A 16,833-nucleotide genomic window follows, 5' to 3' on the forward strand; every position below is an offset into this window, starting at 1 on the left:
GGTGGAATGCATTAAAATTTGAGGAATAAAGACACTGAATATCTGTGCCTAATTATAACTGTACCTAATTATCATTTCAAAAAGTAGCTAATAATCCATATGAACAGCAAGAAAACTGTGGCTAAATTCCAGTCACTCAAGGTTTTGCTCTCTCCCCCATGTTCCCTTTTCCCAAACTTCCAGGGCTATATTTCTCTTATATTCATGTATATCTTTCTATTTTCTCCACATGAAACCTCAAAATGTGTGACTTTTATTGATTTACTATCTGTTTCCATAGTTTAGTCTTAGCTTCCTGGAATACTATATTCTTGATAAAAATATACTGATAAATTATCTCAAATCAATCTATGTAAAGGCGTCTATAAAGAATAAATAAAGCCAAACTACATGAATTTAAATTTTAAAAAAAGGGATTTCCTTGGCAGTCCAGTGGTTAAGACTTTGAGTTTCCACTGAAGGGGGTGTGGGTTCTATCCTTGGGCAGGGAACTAATATCCCACATGCCGTGCAGCATGGCCAAAAAGTAAATGCATGAATACACAATAAAATAAAAATTTACCTTCTATCCTACCCTCAAAATCCTTAAAAAGCAACAAGTTCAATCTGAAGGTGGCAAGACTTAATCTCAACAGTGTGATCCTGATGCTAACTTCTGGAGAGGAGGAAGAAGAGGAGAAAATTGAAAGTGGAAGAAGGAAAAGATACCAGAGCTACAATGAACCAGTTTATAAAGCAATAAACTGTATCTTTCTTTTGTCTGCAAGTTGTGGGCCCTCCCCTTTGCCACTAGTGATCTATAACACTGTGTATCCAAGTAAATTTAAAGAAAAACATTCCTGTCTTAAATTTAGACTCCTGTATTCTTTTCCATTCTCATGTGTGTCACTTATGCGAGGTAAGACTGAAAAAGCTGTGAGAAAAATTGCAAAACCATTACATGAAAACCAGTCTCATCACTTTTCAGAATCACAATAAGCATCAACAAGTATTTTATTGAATGCTTATTACATTCCTGGCACTGTGCTGAGCAATGGAGATACAAAGGCGAAAGAAGACAAGCCTTGATCCTCTGGAAGCTTACAGTCTTAGTGGTGTGTGAAATTCGCTCAGTCATGTCCAGCTCTTTGCGACCCCAAGCACCATACAGTCCATGGAATTCTCTAGGCCAGAATAGTGACGTGGGTAGCCTTTCCTTTCTCCAGGGGATCTTCCCAACCCAAGAACAAAACCCAAGTCTCCCACATTGCAGGCAGACTTTTTACCAGCTGAGCCACAAGGGAAGCCCAAGAATACTGGAGTGGGTAGCCTATCCCTTTTCCAGTGTATCTTCCCGAGCCAGGAAAACCAGGGTCTCCTGCATCGCAGGCAGATTCTTTACCAACTGAGTTATCAGAGAACCCCACAGGCTAGTGGAGACACAAACAATTAAGCCAACTACCTAACTGCAGGCACACCCTTGGGAAAGTACTAGGAGACAAAAAGACCTTATACAAAGAAGGATCCATTTAGAAATATCTCAGGAAATATGTACACTGACAAAAAGAACCTGCCCAACTGCTGAGATTGCCTAATTAAGAATTTGTAAAGAACAAACAAAAACACATAATTTACAACATTTTAAAGTCTAACAAAAGATGAGTGACTAATCACAGTACATCTGTCTACTAGAATACTATAGAGCTGGTAAAAATATTTTCTAAGAACATTACAAGCATAGGGCAATGCTTAGAATATCATGTTGAATTTATTTAATAAATATTTATATTTTTGTCCCATACTATGTAACAAGAGAAGACACCAGGAAGAAATGTCTCAAAATGATACCTGTGGTTATTACTAGGAACTAAAATTACATGTCATTTTAAGAATATACTTTTCTGTATTTTCTGCAATGAACTTACATTACTTTATGCTGGGGAATTATTTAAATGTGGGGGGGAAGTTACTTAAAATAAATTAGCACTTTTTAAGTTTGAAATTAAGTATCAACAGACAGAATTAAACAAATTAATATTTCAGATTTCACTAATTTAAAGAGCTCTCAGCTGAATTAATCTGTTTTCAAAGTCATTGTAAGTGAAAGAGGTGTATTCTTGAAGTTATCATAAATGTTCCTCAAGATCTGAGCTGGGTGTAGGCAAAATTTTGAAATAGGCCCTACTTGACTCTGACATCCTCCCCTCCTTTGCCTCTCCAATCCCTGGGGCATTCTTCCTTGAACCTGCAAAGTCAATATGGTGCTCCACTATAGGACCCAATAATAACAAATGCTTTTCAGATCACTAGTGGTAAGGAACCTGCCTGTAATGTAGGAGACACAAGAGACATCAGTTCAATCCCTGTGTTGGGAAGATCCCCTGGAGTAAGAAAAGGCAACCCACTCCAGTATTCTTGTGTGGAAAATTCCATGGACAGAAAAGCCTGTCGGGCTACAGTTCATTGGGCCACAAAAAGCTGGATATGACTGAGTGACTAAACACACAAAATTCTATTTTACATCAATTATAATAAAATCCCCCTTTCTCTAGCATAAGTATCTTAGGAGGATGGTAAAAGGAAAGAAATCTGGGCAAACAATTTGTATTAATTTAGGAGATGTGAATTTGTAAAAGAAGGTTCATCAAAAACAACATACATAGTACAGAGAAAGAATAAATACTACCCTGGAGATTAGGAAACTTGTTTTTCCTAGATATGGCATTTAGTGATCTTAGGAATATCTCTCCAATTTCTCTGAGCCTATTCTCCAATTTATCAAATGAAAAGATTGCACTAAAACTTCAGTTAGTTCTAACACCATAGTTCAGTGACTGTTTAAATGACTCAAACTGGTTAAATATTTCATGTTTTAAAATGAAATGAGAAACAAGTGGGGTAAAGAACTTGTGGCATGGAGTGGGTTGCCACTTTCTTCAGTTAATAAATGAGTATGCATTCTCCACACAAGCTGAATGGAGAGGATTCCAAAATGCAGAGGAAGGCAGAGCTGTGAGATAAAAGTTGTATGGGCTCCTGAATGACCATGTGGAAGGCCAATCAACCTTCTCTATACTGAAAAGTGAGAAAGAAATAAACTTTTATATCAAACCACTTGGATTTGGGGGTACGTCTGCTACAGTAACTCCTCAACAGTATAGAAAATTCAAAAGACACACATAAATAACAATAAAAAGTTGCGATCTTGTAGAAATTTACATTGTAAAGAGCTGAGACCAAATTTAACCTTTTTATGTCCTACTGGTTTTCATATATAAATGAAACCCATGTTTCCAAAGATAAATGACAGTTATACCTCAGAACTTAGTAGCTAGTAATTATTCCTTTGAGCTTTTCCTAAATTAAAAATAAGGAATCATAAGTCTTTAGAACACAGAAAGTATAACATATTCTTCTCATCAAAGAATCCAGGATATGCTTACAAGGAGAAAAAGAGAGCTCAATATTTTAACCCTGATGTTACTATGAATAGGCACTTCACTAAATAACAAGGTTATTCCTTTTAGGGGCAGGGCTCTTAGCTATAACTGAACATTTCATGGTGGAATGCTGTGAATATTGAAACAAAAGGAGGAAAATTGTCTTATCACAGAAATACTCTAACTTAACTATTTCTCAAGTAATTATTTTTATCCTTCAGTAGGTACATCTGCCTCCTACTGTCCTATCACTACTGTAGCTCCAGTTAATTATATTCCTTTATGCTTACTTCACAGAGTTATTTAGCAAGCTGTAATAATTAATTCAATAGGAAAAAAATTCTATAAGACCCACTACCCATACACAGGATGTATTTCTTTTCTGCAAAAATGAAAAGACAGTTCTAATAATAAGAGATATAAATCTCTGGCACTCAAAAATACTTTTAAAAAAGTATATTTTGCATCTTCTTACCATCTTTAAAATATTTTCAGAGTGATTGCTTATGATTAAAAATATTTAACTGGTGATGCATATGGACTTCAGCTGACAGGGACTCTAAAACCTGTTACTGCTGCTGCTGCTAAGTCGCTTCAGTCGTGTCTGACTCTGTGCGACCCCATAGATGGCAGCCCACCAGGCTCTGCTATCCCTGGGATTCTCCAGGCAAGAATACTGGAGTGGACTGCCATTTCCTTCTCCAGTGCATGAAAGGGAAAAGTGAAAGTGAAGTCGCTCAGTCGTGTCCGACTCTTAGCAACCCCATGGACTGTAGCCTACCAGGCTCCTCCGTCCATGGGATTTTCCAGGCAAGAGTACTGGAGTGGGGTGCCATCGCCTTCTCCGCTCTAAAACCTAAGTATCAGTATTTAGGAACAGTACCATCAAACTGAGGAAGTGCAGTCTGACATACTTGAGCTAAGTGTATTTTTTGAGAAGCCACCAAAAACCATACAAATGTGTATATATAATTTTTGTTTGCTATTCAACAGGATAAGAGGTTATAATTTTTAATATCAAGATATTTGAGAAAAACAGCATTATAATCATTCACTGCTGTATCATGTGTGTAATGCTGATCTTCCCAAATAATACTTCCTACTTTCTTGTTTTATAAAATCACCTATGATGCTTCCTTTAATATAGCATGTTACTTACTGCTTCTTTCTTTCCAGTCCTGTTTAAACAAGCCTCACATCTCACTCACATAAATATTAATAGTTCCAAGTTATATACCTGGTTCTCTGAAAAAGAGCTTAGTAGGGGGAAAAAAAGGGGCACATCACTCAGACAATGGTCCCAACCCTCGTAAATAATCATATTCACCATTTCCTCTCAACATACTTCTGTAATTGCTGCAGTTTTGTGTTTGGATGATCACATTTGCCTGTCTTGTTTCTATTTGACTTTAAGGTTCTCAAGAGTTTTCCTGGTATTCACAAGGCATTTGTTGGAAGGGAGGCAGGGAAACAGAATATTATAGATTTTTTAAAAATCATATGAAGGCAGACAGATCTGGGTATCCCTCCTTTGAGTTGTACCATCTAAGCCTCAAGACATTCCTCATCTATGAAATTAGAACCTCACAGGACCAATGTAAAGATCTGTTAAGATAACGTAAATAAAGTACTTAGTTCAGTGCCTGTCTCTCAGCAAATTGTCAAATAATGTTAGAAATCATCCCAGGCATATGCACAGGGCTTTCAAATAGCTTTGTACAGACTCCCTCTTAAATGTGAACAAACAAAGGATCATCTGAAGAAAGTTTCTAAAAGGCAAGGGGCTAAAAGAGAGAAGAAAGAAACTTGAAAGAAACTGAAAACATTACCATGAATACTCTTAGAAATATAAAAGATACTGTACTCATGAAATATATAAAATATAAAAGGAATATTTAAATAATAGTAAAGAAATCTGAAAATTATGTTTTCCTTTTTCATTTAGCAAAGTAAAAGTTGAAGAGTTAAGATAAAATTGAGGAAATCTTCCAGATCTAGAATAAAATAACAGAGATGTTAAGTGGGAGAGAAAAGACAAAAAATTTACATCAACCCAGAGGTTAAAAGGGCTTCCCTGGTGGCTCAGACAGTGAAGCATCTGCCTGCAATGCGGGAGACCCAGGTTTGATCCCCGGGTTGGGAAGATCCCCTGGAGAAGGAAATGGCAACCCACTTCAGTACTCTTGCCTGGAAAATTGGTAGGCTCCTCATGGGGTTGCAAAGAGTCAGACATGACTGAGTGATTTCACCTTCACTTTTCAGGGGTTAAAAGTCTGACTAATTCCCCAAGAGGACCATGAGAAAAGGTTGCAAGATGTCATCTCTGCTACAGCCCTAGAAAGACACCATTCCAAAGTGGGCCAGGACATTGGAGGGCTCCAGGAGAAAAAGGAACTGATGAGTCACCAATGTTTAAGTGTTTTGAGAGGAATATTGATAGACTGACAGAAAAACTTAGAAATAATAACTATAGATACAGAGGCTTCTCTGGTGGCTGAGATGGTAAAGAATCCGTCTGCAATTTGGGAGACCCAGGTTTGATCCCTGGGTCGGGAAGATCCCCTGGAGTCGGAAGTGGCAACCAACTCCAATATTCTTGCCTGGAGAATTCCACAGACAAAGGAACCTGGAGGGCTACAGTCCATGAGGTCACAAAGAGCTGGACACAACTGTGGGACTAACACTTAATGACAGATACATGAGAGGAAAGGGCAAAAAGAAAAAAGGGCAAAAAAAAAATTATCATGTTAAATTTTAACATGATAAAAATCAAAAGAAACAAAATGTAATCATAATACCATAGGGCTCAACACAAACAATACTAAGTCATAACAATGAATCTGATCTAGCTCTTGGAGAGCTGATTGGAGAACAAGAAGGATGGGGAAAGGGAAGGGTAAGTGTGCTTCAGGGAGGAGGTGGTAGACAGCTAAATCCTCACCTACCATATCAAGAAGCTGGCAGATAAAGTCTAAAATCAAAAAAGTTAAAAGAAAACCTTGAAAGTATGTTGTTGAACAATGAAATACCACTTGACATACCCATCAGGAAGACTATAATAAAAAAGATAGGCAATAACAAGTGTTTAACATATCTTCAAGATAAGATAAAATCAAAACCCTTACACACTGCTGGTGGGATTGTAAATAATAGAGCTACTGTGCAAAACAGATTGGCAGTTCTTCAAAAAGTTAAACATATGGAAGAGGATAGAGAGCCCAGAAATGAACCTATACACTTAAGCTCAGTTAATCTATGACAAAGGAGGCAAGAACATACAATGGAGGAAAGACAGTCTCTGCAACAAGGGGTGATAGGGAAAATGGACAGCTACATGTAAAAGAATGAAATTAGAACATTCTCGTAACACCATATACAAAAATAAACTCAAAATGGATTCAAGACTTTAAGATCAGATACTATAGAACTCCTAGAGGAAATCATAGGCAGAACACTCTTTGACAAAAATCACAGCAATAATTTTTTAGATTCATCTAAAGCAAAGAAACACAAAGGCAAAAATAAACAAATGGGACCTAATTAAACTTAGAAGCTTTTGCACAGCAAATGAAACCATGGAGAAACCAAAAAGACAACCTACTGAATGGGAGAAGATATCTGCAAATGACAAGACAGATAACAGATTAATATCCAACATATATAAACAGCTCATATAACTCAATATAAAAAAAATTTAAAAATGCACAGAAGAACTGAATGGACATGTTTCTAAAGAAGAAATGCAGATAGCCAAATGGCACATGAAAAGATGCTCAATATTGCTCATTAATCATCAGGGAACTGTAAATCAAAATCACAGTGAAATATCACCTCACACCTGTAATGACTATTATCAAAAAGAACACAAATAACGAATGTTAGCAAGGATGTGGAGAAAAGGTAACCCTCCTACACTGCTGGTGAGAAAGTAAACTGGTTCAGCCTGTGGAAAACAGTATGGAAATCCTCAAAAAACTAAAAACAGAACTACCATATGACACAGCAATTCCACTCCTAGATATATATCTGGGGAAAAAATACTAATTCAAAAAGATACATGCACCCCAGTGTTCATAGCAGCATTATTTACAATTGCCAATATATGGAAGAAACCTAAATCTCCATCAATAGATGAATGGATAGCACAAATATGTGTGTGTATATATATATACATACATAGGGGCTTCCCTGGTGGCTCAATCAGTAAAGAAACTGCCCGCAATGTAGAAAACCCAGGTTTGATCGCTAGGGCAGGAAGATACTCTGGAGGTGGAAACGGCAACCCACTTTGGCATTCTTGCCTAGAGGATTCCATGGACAGAGGAGCCTGGCAGGCTACAGTCCATGGGATCGCAGAGTCAGACACTACTGAAGTGACTTAGCACACACATATACATACACATACCCACACATACATACAATGGAATACACTCAGCCATAAAAAAGAATAAAATTTTGCCATTTGCAGCAACATGTAGGATTCAGAGGCTGTTATGCTAAAAAGTGAAATAAGTCAGAGAAAGACAAATACTATGTGATACCATCCATCAGTATCAGTTCAGTTGCTCAGTTGTGTCTGACTCTTTGCAACCCCATGGACTGCAGCACGCCAGGCCTCCCTGTCCATCACCAACTCCTGGAGTTTACTCAAACTCATGTCCATTGAGTCGGTGATGTCATCCAACCATCTCATCCTCTGTCGTCCCCTTCCCCTCCCGCCTTCAATCTTTCCCAGCAACAGGGTCTTTTCAAATGAGGCAGTTCTTCACATTATATGGTCAAAATATTGGAGTTTCAACTTCAGCATCTATATGTGAATCTATATACCGTCTATATGTAAAATCTAAAAAAGTACAAGAAATTAGTGAATATAACAAAAAAGAAGCAGACTCACAGATACAAAGAACCAGCTAATGGGGAGATGGAAAGAGAGAGGGCAATATAGTGATAGAGAACAAAAGGTACAAACCATTAGGTATAAAATAAGCTACAAAGATATACTATATAACATAGGGAATATAGCCAATAATTTATAGTAACTATAAATAGAATTCAGTCAGTTCAGTTCAGTCGTATCTGACTCTTTGCAACTCCATGGACTGCAACACACCAGGCCTCCCTGTCCATGACCAACTCCCGTAGCTTGCTCAAACTCATGTCCATGCAGTCGGTGATGCCATCTAGCCATCTCATCCTCTGTCGTTCCCTTCTCTTTCCGCCTTCAATCTTTCCCAGCATCAGGGTCTTTTCAAATGAGTCAGCTCTTCCCATCAGGTGGCCAAAGTATTGGAGTTTCAGCTTCAACATCAGTCCTCCCAATGAACACTCAGGACTGATCTCCTTTAGGATGGACTGGTTGGCTCTCCTTGCAGTCCAAGGGACTCTCAAGAGTCTTCTCCAACACCACAGGTCAAAAGGATCAATTCTTAGGCACTCAGCTTTCTTTATGGTCCAACTCTCATATCCATACATGACGACTGGAAAAACCATAGCTTTGACTAGACGGACCTTTGTTGGCAAAGTAACATCTCTGCTTTTTAATATGCTGTCTAGGTTTGCTAGCTTTTCTTCCAAGGAGCAGGCATATTTTAATTTCATAGCTGCAGCCCACCATCTGCAGTGATTTTGGAGCCCAAGAAAGTAAAGACTGTCACTGTTTCCATTGTTTCCCCATCTACTTGCCACAAAGTGATGGGACTAGATGCCATGACCTTAGTTTTTTGAATGTTGAGTTTTAAGCCAGCTTTTTCACTCTCCTCTTTCACTTTCCTCAAGAGGCTCTTTGGTTTCTCTTATAAATCGAGTATAACCTTTAAATATTATGAATCACTATGCTGTACACATGTAACATATAATATTGTAGAGCAACTAAATTTTAAATAACAACAGAAAAAATAAAATAAAAATTTTAAAGTTAAACATAGAGTTACCATATGATCCAGTGATTTCACTCCTAGGTATATATACCAAAACTTGTACATAACTGTTCATAGAAGCATTATCCATAATAGCCTAAAAACAGAAAAAACTCAAATGTCCATCAACTGATGAACAGATAAACAAAATGTATACTCATGCAATGGATTATTATTATTTGACCACAAAAATGAGTAACATACTGACACGTTACAACATGGATGAGCCTCAAAAACATGTTTTGTTTTGTTTTTTAAATTCCACACACAGGTGAAATCATTTGGTATTTGTATTTTTCTTTCTGACTTTCAGTTAGCATAACACTCTCTTGGTCTCTCCAGGTTGTCACAAATGGCAAGATGCCATTCCTTTTTATGACTAATATTCACACACACATACATAAATACACACAGACACACATGTGTCACAATTTCTTTATCCATTCATCTACTGATGGACACTTAGGTTACTTTCATATCATGGCTCTTGTAAATAATGCTGCAATGAACACATAGGTGAATAAATCTTTTTAAAGTAGCATTCTTGTTTTCTTTACATTCCACCAACAGTGCATAAGGGTTCCTTTTTATCCACATCCCCACCAACATTTGTTACTTGTTGACTTTATAAAAAATATTTATGTCTTTATTTGGCTGTCCTGGGTCTTAGTTGCAGCATATGTGATCTAGTTCCCTGACCAGAGATCAAACCTGGGGTCAGGTTGATTGAACCCTGCATTAGGAGTGAGGAGTTGCAGCCACTGGACCACCAGGGAAGTCCCATTTGCTGACTTTTGATAACAGCCATTCTGACAGTAGCAAGGTGATATTTTTCTGTGGTTTTGATCTGCATTTATGTGATGATTACTAATGTTGAGCATCTTTTCATGTGTCTGTTAGCCATCTGTATATTCTTTTTAGAAAATGTCTATTGAGGTCCCCTGCCCATTTTTAAATCAGACTTTTTTTTTGATACTGACTCAAAGGAGTTCTTCATATTTTCTGGATATTAACTCCTATCAGATATATCATCGACAAATATCTTTTCACATTCAGTACACTGCCTTTTCATTATATTGACAGTTTCCTTCACTGTGAAAAAGTGTTTTAGTTGCTATAGTCCCATTTTATTTTTGCTTTTGTTGCATTGGCTTGAGATTTATCCAAAATTATATTGCTAAGACTGACATCAAAGAGAATACTGCCTATGTTTTCTTCTAAGATTTTTATGGTTTCAGGCCTTACATTTAAGTCTTTAATCCATTTTGAGTTTATTTTTGTAAATGGTATAAGAAAATGGTTCAATGTCCTTCTCTTGCATGTAGCTATCTAGTTTTCCCAATACCATTGATTGAAGAGCCTCTCTTTTATTCTATTATAAATTACTGGCTTCATTGTCATAAATTAATTAACCATATAAATATGGGTTTACTCCTGTTTTCTCTATTATGTTTCACTGGTCTATGTGTCCGTTTTTTTGCCAGTACAGTTTTGATTACTATAACTTTGTAATTTCATTTGAAAACAGGGAATGTGATATCTCCAACTTTGTTCTTCCTCAGGTTGTTTGGACTATTTGGGGTCTTTTGTGGTTCCATACATATTTTAGGACCATTTGTTACAGTTCTGTGAAAAATTCTATTTATATTTTGATAGGAATGGTATTAAATCTGCAGATTTCCTTGTGTAGGATAGACATTTAAACAATATTAATTCTTCTAATCCATAAGCACAGTATTCAATCTCTTTCATCAATTGTTGTATTCAATTTCTTTCATCAATGTCTTATAGTTTTCAGAGTATAAGTCTTTCATCTCTTTGGTTATATTTATTCCTAGATATTTTATTCTTTATGAGCAATTGTAATAAACATGACTATTTTCTTAATTTCTTTTTCCAGTAGTTCATTACTAATGTATATATAGAAAGGCAACTGATTTCTATATACTGATTTTTTAGTAAAGTGGCAGGATACAATTCACTTATTAGTTCCAATAGTGTTTTAGTGGAGTCTTTAGGGTTTTCTGTATAGTATCATGTCATCTATTAATAACAACAGCTTTACTTCCTTTCTAATCTGAATTTCTTTTCTTTTTCTTAACTGCTTTCTTATGGCTAGGACTACCAACATTGTGTTGAATAAAAAATGGTCAGAGTGGGCATCCTTGTCTTTTCCTGATCTTAAAGGAAAAGCTGTCAGCTTTTTAACCCCTGAGTATGTTAGCTGTAGGTGTGTCATATATGGCCTTTACTATGTTTAGTTATGTTCTCTTGACACCTATTTTACTGAGAGTTTGTATCATAAATGAACACTGAATTCTATCAAATGCTTTTTCTCTATTGAGCCGATTATTTTATTTTTACCCTTCATTTTGTTAATGTAGTTGTTGACTGATTTGTGAATGTTGAATACTTGTATCCTTGTAATAAATCCCACTTGATCATGGTGTATGATCCTTCTAATGTATTGTTGAATTAAGTTTGCTGATAATTTTATTGAGTATTTTTACATCTATATTCATCAGAGATACTGGCCTGTAATTTTCTTTTTTTTATAATGCCTCCATCGGAGAAGGCACTGGCACCCTACTCCAGTACTCTTGCCTGGAAAATCCCATGGACAGAGGAGCCTGGTATGCTGCAGTCCATGAGGTTGCTAGGAGTCGGACACGACTGAGCGACTTCACTTTCACTTTTCCCTTTCATGCATTGGAGAAGGAAATGGCAACCCACTCCAGTGTTCTTGCCTGGAGAATCCCAGGGATGGGGGAGCCTGGTGGGCTGCCGTCTATGGGGTCGCAGAGAGTCGGACACGACTGAAGCGACTTAGCAGTAGCATCTGATTTCGGTCTCAGGAAAATTCTGGCCTCATAGAATGAGTTTGGAAGCATTCCTTCCTCTTCAATATTTTGGAATATTTTGAGAAGGATAGGTATTAACTTTTCTTTAAATGTTTGGTAGAGCTCACCTGTGAAGCTGTCTGGTCCTAGACCTCTATTTGTTGGACGTTTTTTGATTACTGCTTCAATTTCATTACTAGTGATTAGTCTGTTCAAATTTTCTATTTCTTCTTGGTAAAAAAGAATTTTTTTGTAATAGACTTTCTAATTGGGAAAGTGGTGGTGATGGAGATCAGGGACTTGGAGGAAAATAACTGCATGCTCAGGATCACCTTATAATGAGACATAAAGAGTAGCTAGCCTCCAGATAAAAAGTCCCATAGCTGAAGAAAATGCCCAGAATTTTTTTCTGCACAGTAAAACAGAAAATAATAGCACCACTTGATGACTTTCAGGAACATAAATAACATCTCTCAAGCAGTAGTCTGGTTCACAGCTCACACTAATCCAGTTCAATACAGTGTAGCCATAGCCAAAGAAAAACAGGACTTTGTTATTTTCAGCTGTAGCCCCACCAAGAAGTTGAGTATGTTACACATATCCAACAGTCCATAGAAGTGCATCTATTTCTAGAGCCAAAGATTAGCAACAACCAGGAAGAACTAGTTCCCCTATTACTAATGACCTACCTTACATGCACCTCACTTACCAAGAAGGAAAATTCAATCCTTCAAATACAAAGGAGATATCAGGCTCTCTACTTCACAGAATTATTGTTTCATTATCCTTTTCATATGTTACTGCTGCCTAAAGAATAAAATTCAAACCCACTTAAAGTATTTCTCCATTTGACCTCCATCAATATTCTCATCTAATTTCCAACATTATATGCTACAAATAAATAAGATTGTTCATTGTTCCAAAACATGTTCCAGTCACTGTTTCAAAACATGGCCTGTGCTTTTCCTCCTGTGTGTCTTCCATGTTTCTAAATGTAATAATCTGGGGGAGGCGGCAGATTCTCATCTTATTTGATCTCTTCAGTTCAGTTCAGTTCAGTCGCTCAGCCATGTCAGACTCTTTGCGACCCCATGGACTGCAGCACACCAGGCTTCCCTGTACATCACCAACTCCCGGAGTTTACTCAAACTCATGTCCATTGAGTCGGTGATGCCATCCATTCATCTCATCCTCTGTTGTCCCCTTCTCCTCCTGCCTACAACCTTTCCCAGCATTGGGGTCTTTTCAAATGAGTCAGCTCTTCGCATCAAGTGGCCAAAAGTATTGGAGTTTCAGCTTCAACATCAGTCCTTCCAATGAATATTCAGGACTAATTTCCTTTAGGATGGACTGGCTAGATCTCCTTGCAGTCCAAGGGACTCTCAAGCCTTCTCCAACACCACAGTTCAAAAGCATCAATTCTTCGGCACTCAGTTTTCTTTATAGTCCAACTCTCACATCTATACATGACTACTGGAAAAACCATAGCCTTGACTTAGACGGACCTTTGTGGGCAAAGTAATGTCTCTGCTTTTTAATATGCTGTCTAGGTTGGTCTTTCCTTCCAAGGAGTAAGCGTCTTTTAATTTCATGGCTGCAAATTTGATCTCTCAGCAAGACTGATATTTGTCCATTTTTCCCTCTTTGCAGGTTTATCCTTCCTCTACCTGGCCAGGCAATGTTGGGAAGTCTTCCAAAATTGGTCATACTCTTACCTATACCACACACAAAAGTTAAAACAAATCAAAAATCTAAACATAAGAGCAAAAACTATAAAATTCTTAGAGGAAAACAGAGAACAAAAGCTTCATGATGCTAGGTTTGGCAGTGATTTCTTAGATATGACAAAAGCACAGGCAACAAAGTTGGACTTCATTAAAACTAAAAACTTTTGTATATCAAAAGACACTAAAAACAGTGAAAAAGCAGCTTATAAAATGGAGAGAATACTTGCAAATCATATATCTCTTATGGAATTAATAGCCAAAATAAATAAAGAACTCCTGCTGCTGCTGCCGCTGTTGCTAAGTTGCTCAGTGGTGTCCGACTCTGTGCGACCCCATAGACGGCAGCCCACCAGGCTCCGCTGTCCCTGGGATTCTCCAGGCAAGAACACTGGAGTGGGTTGCCATTTCCTTCTCTAATGCATGAAAGTGAAAAGTCAAAGTGAAGTCGCTCAGTCGTGTGGGACTCTTCGCAACCACATGGACTGTAGCCTACCAGGCTCCTCTGTCCATGGGATTTTCCAGGCAAGAGTACTGGAGTGGGTTGCCATTTCCTTCTCCGAAAGAACTCCTACAACTCAACAACTACAACACACACACACAAACCAAAATGAAAAATGGACAAAGAACTTGACTAGACATTTCTCCAAAGAAGATATACAGGTGGCCAATGAGCACTTGAAAAAATGCACAACCTCATTAATCACTAGGGAAATAAAAACAAAAACCAAAATGAGATACTACTTCACACTCATAAGGATGGTTATTGTTTATATGCATATATTTCCTTTATTCCCATATATACGTGTGTTAGTGTTAGTAAGGACATGGAGAAACTGGAACCTTTGCGTACTGCTGGTCACAATGTAAAATGATGCAGCCATTGTGGAAAACAGTTTGGTGGACCTCAAAGAGTTAAATATCAAGTTCACAGCAGCTTTACTCATAATAACCAAAAGTGAAAACAACCCAAATGTCCATCAATGGAAGAATGATAAACAAAATAAAGTATATACATACAGTAGAATATCATTCAGCCTTTAAAAGGAATTAAATTCTGACACATGCTACAACATGGAACAATCTTGAAGACATTATTTTAAATGAAAGAAGCCAGACACAAAAGGATTATATGATTTCACTTATGTATCTAGAGTAGACAAATTCACAGAGACAGAAAGCAGAATGATGGTTGCCAGGAACGGAGGAAAACAGAATAGGGAATTATTGTCTAATGACAAGTTTCAGTTTGGAAGGATGAAAAAGTTCTTGAGATGGATAGTAAAGATGGCTGCACAACAATATGAATGTACTTAACACTTCTGAACTGTACAGTTAAAATGATTAAAATTATACATGTTATACATATGACATGTATGTCATAGCTAATATACATGTTATGTTAGGTTATCTTCTACCGCCATTAAAGGAAAAATTAGTTTCAGATCCGGTCTCTTCTCCCTCTAGCCTATCTCTGTTGGCAACCTCATCTACGACCATAGCAACAATGACTAAACCAAATTTATATTTCCTGTCCAAGTTCATCCCTCTGAGCTGCAGATTGGTCTTAAATTTCACCTTAAAATGTGAAATCAACTTCTATCTTAAAGAACTAGAATGAGAAGAGCAAATTAGCACAGAGTAAACAGAAGAAAAGAAATAATAAAGATGAAAGAGAAGATCAATGAAAAGCAATGGAAATATAGAGGTTATCAAAGAAACCAAAAGCAGGTTCTTTCAAAAAATAAAATTGATAAACTGTTAGAAAGGTCAAGAAAAAGACATGACACAAATTAATATCATCCAGAATGAAGAGGTAACATAATCACAGATACTAAAAGGTAATACATGTTAAGAGCATTTTTATGTCAGTACATTTGACAACAGATAAAATAGACAACTTCCTAAAACACACAAAGTTCACTCAAGAAAAAAAACACATGTGAATAGTTCTCTATCCATTAAAGAAATTGATTTTGAAGTTTAAAGCCTTCCTACAAAGAAATCTCCACACCAGATGGCTTCACTGATGACTCCTATCAAACATTTAAAAGAAAAATAATACCAATTCCGCACAAACTCTTCTGGAAAACTGAACAAGAGAAAATACTTTCCAACTCATTCAATGAGGCCAGCATTATCCTGATACAAAAATCAGGCAAAGGCTTTATAAGAAAACAAAAGCAAAACACTACAGAAAAATATCCATCATGAACACAGATGTAAAAATACTAAACCAAATTGTAGCAAATTTAATCTAACAAAATATTAAAGGGATAATGGGCTTCCCAGGGGTGCTAGTGGTAAAGAACCCACCTGTCAATCCAGGAGATGTAAGAGACATGGGTTCGATCCCTGGGTTGGGAAGATCCCTTGAAGGAGGGCATGGTAATCCACTCCAGTATTCTTGCCTAGAGAATTCCATGGACAGAGGAGCCTGGCAGGCTACAGTCCATAGGATGGCACAGAGCTGGACATGACTGAAGTGACTTGGCATATACACACAGAGGGATATCACCACGAAGTTAGGTTTATTATAGGAATGTAGGGTTGCCTTAACATTAAAATATATATATATATATATATAATTTACTATATTAGCAAACTAAAAAAGAAAAACTGTATAATTTCAATAGATATTTAGAAAAAGTATTTGGTAAGATCCAAAATCCTTTCCTGATGAACGCTCTCAGCAAATAAGGAAGAGAAGAGAACCTCCTCATCCTACTAAAGGGCATCTACCAAAAAACCTATAGCTAACATCACACAACTGGTGAAAGATGTAATACATTCCCCCTAAGATCAGGAGCAGGAAAGGGTTTTCCACTCTTATTATTTCTCTTCTATGTTGTAAAGAAAGGCTAATCAGTGCAATCAGGCAAAAGAAGAAATAAAAGACATCCAAATTAGCAAGGAAGAAGTTAAAATCTCTTTA

General features: G+C 37.0%; 1 protein-coding gene across 42 annotated transcripts in view; it reads right to left on the reverse strand.

Moving 5' to 3' along the window:
- The window catches only part of EHBP1 (EH domain binding protein 1), a 392,290-nt gene that overhangs the window by 309,554 nt on the left and 65,903 nt on the right, over nucleotides 1-16,833 (reverse strand). For 2 of the 42 annotated variants that reach the window (XM_081588434.1, XM_081588429.1), the window contains exons 1-2: nucleotides 5,897-6,031; nucleotides 4,765-4,849 (exon numbers count right to left, since the gene is read on the reverse strand). The exons of 38 other annotated variants lie outside the window; for them this stretch is intronic. The gene's annotated coding sequence lies outside the window, so the exon portion shown is untranslated. Of the gene's footprint in view, nucleotides 1-4,764; nucleotides 4,850-5,896; nucleotides 6,032-12,883; nucleotides 13,890-16,833 lie in introns of those variants that run through there. 2 more of the 42 variants (XM_081588423.1, XM_081588420.1) reach the window with 2 other exon arrangements.

Source organism: Giraffa tippelskirchi, chromosome 4 (genome assembly GCF_054371585.1).
Source record: "Giraffa tippelskirchi isolate mGirTip1 chromosome 4, T2T-mGirTip1v1.2.pri, whole genome shotgun sequence".
Lineage (NCBI taxonomy): Eukaryota > Metazoa > Chordata > Mammalia > Artiodactyla > Giraffidae > Giraffa > Giraffa tippelskirchi.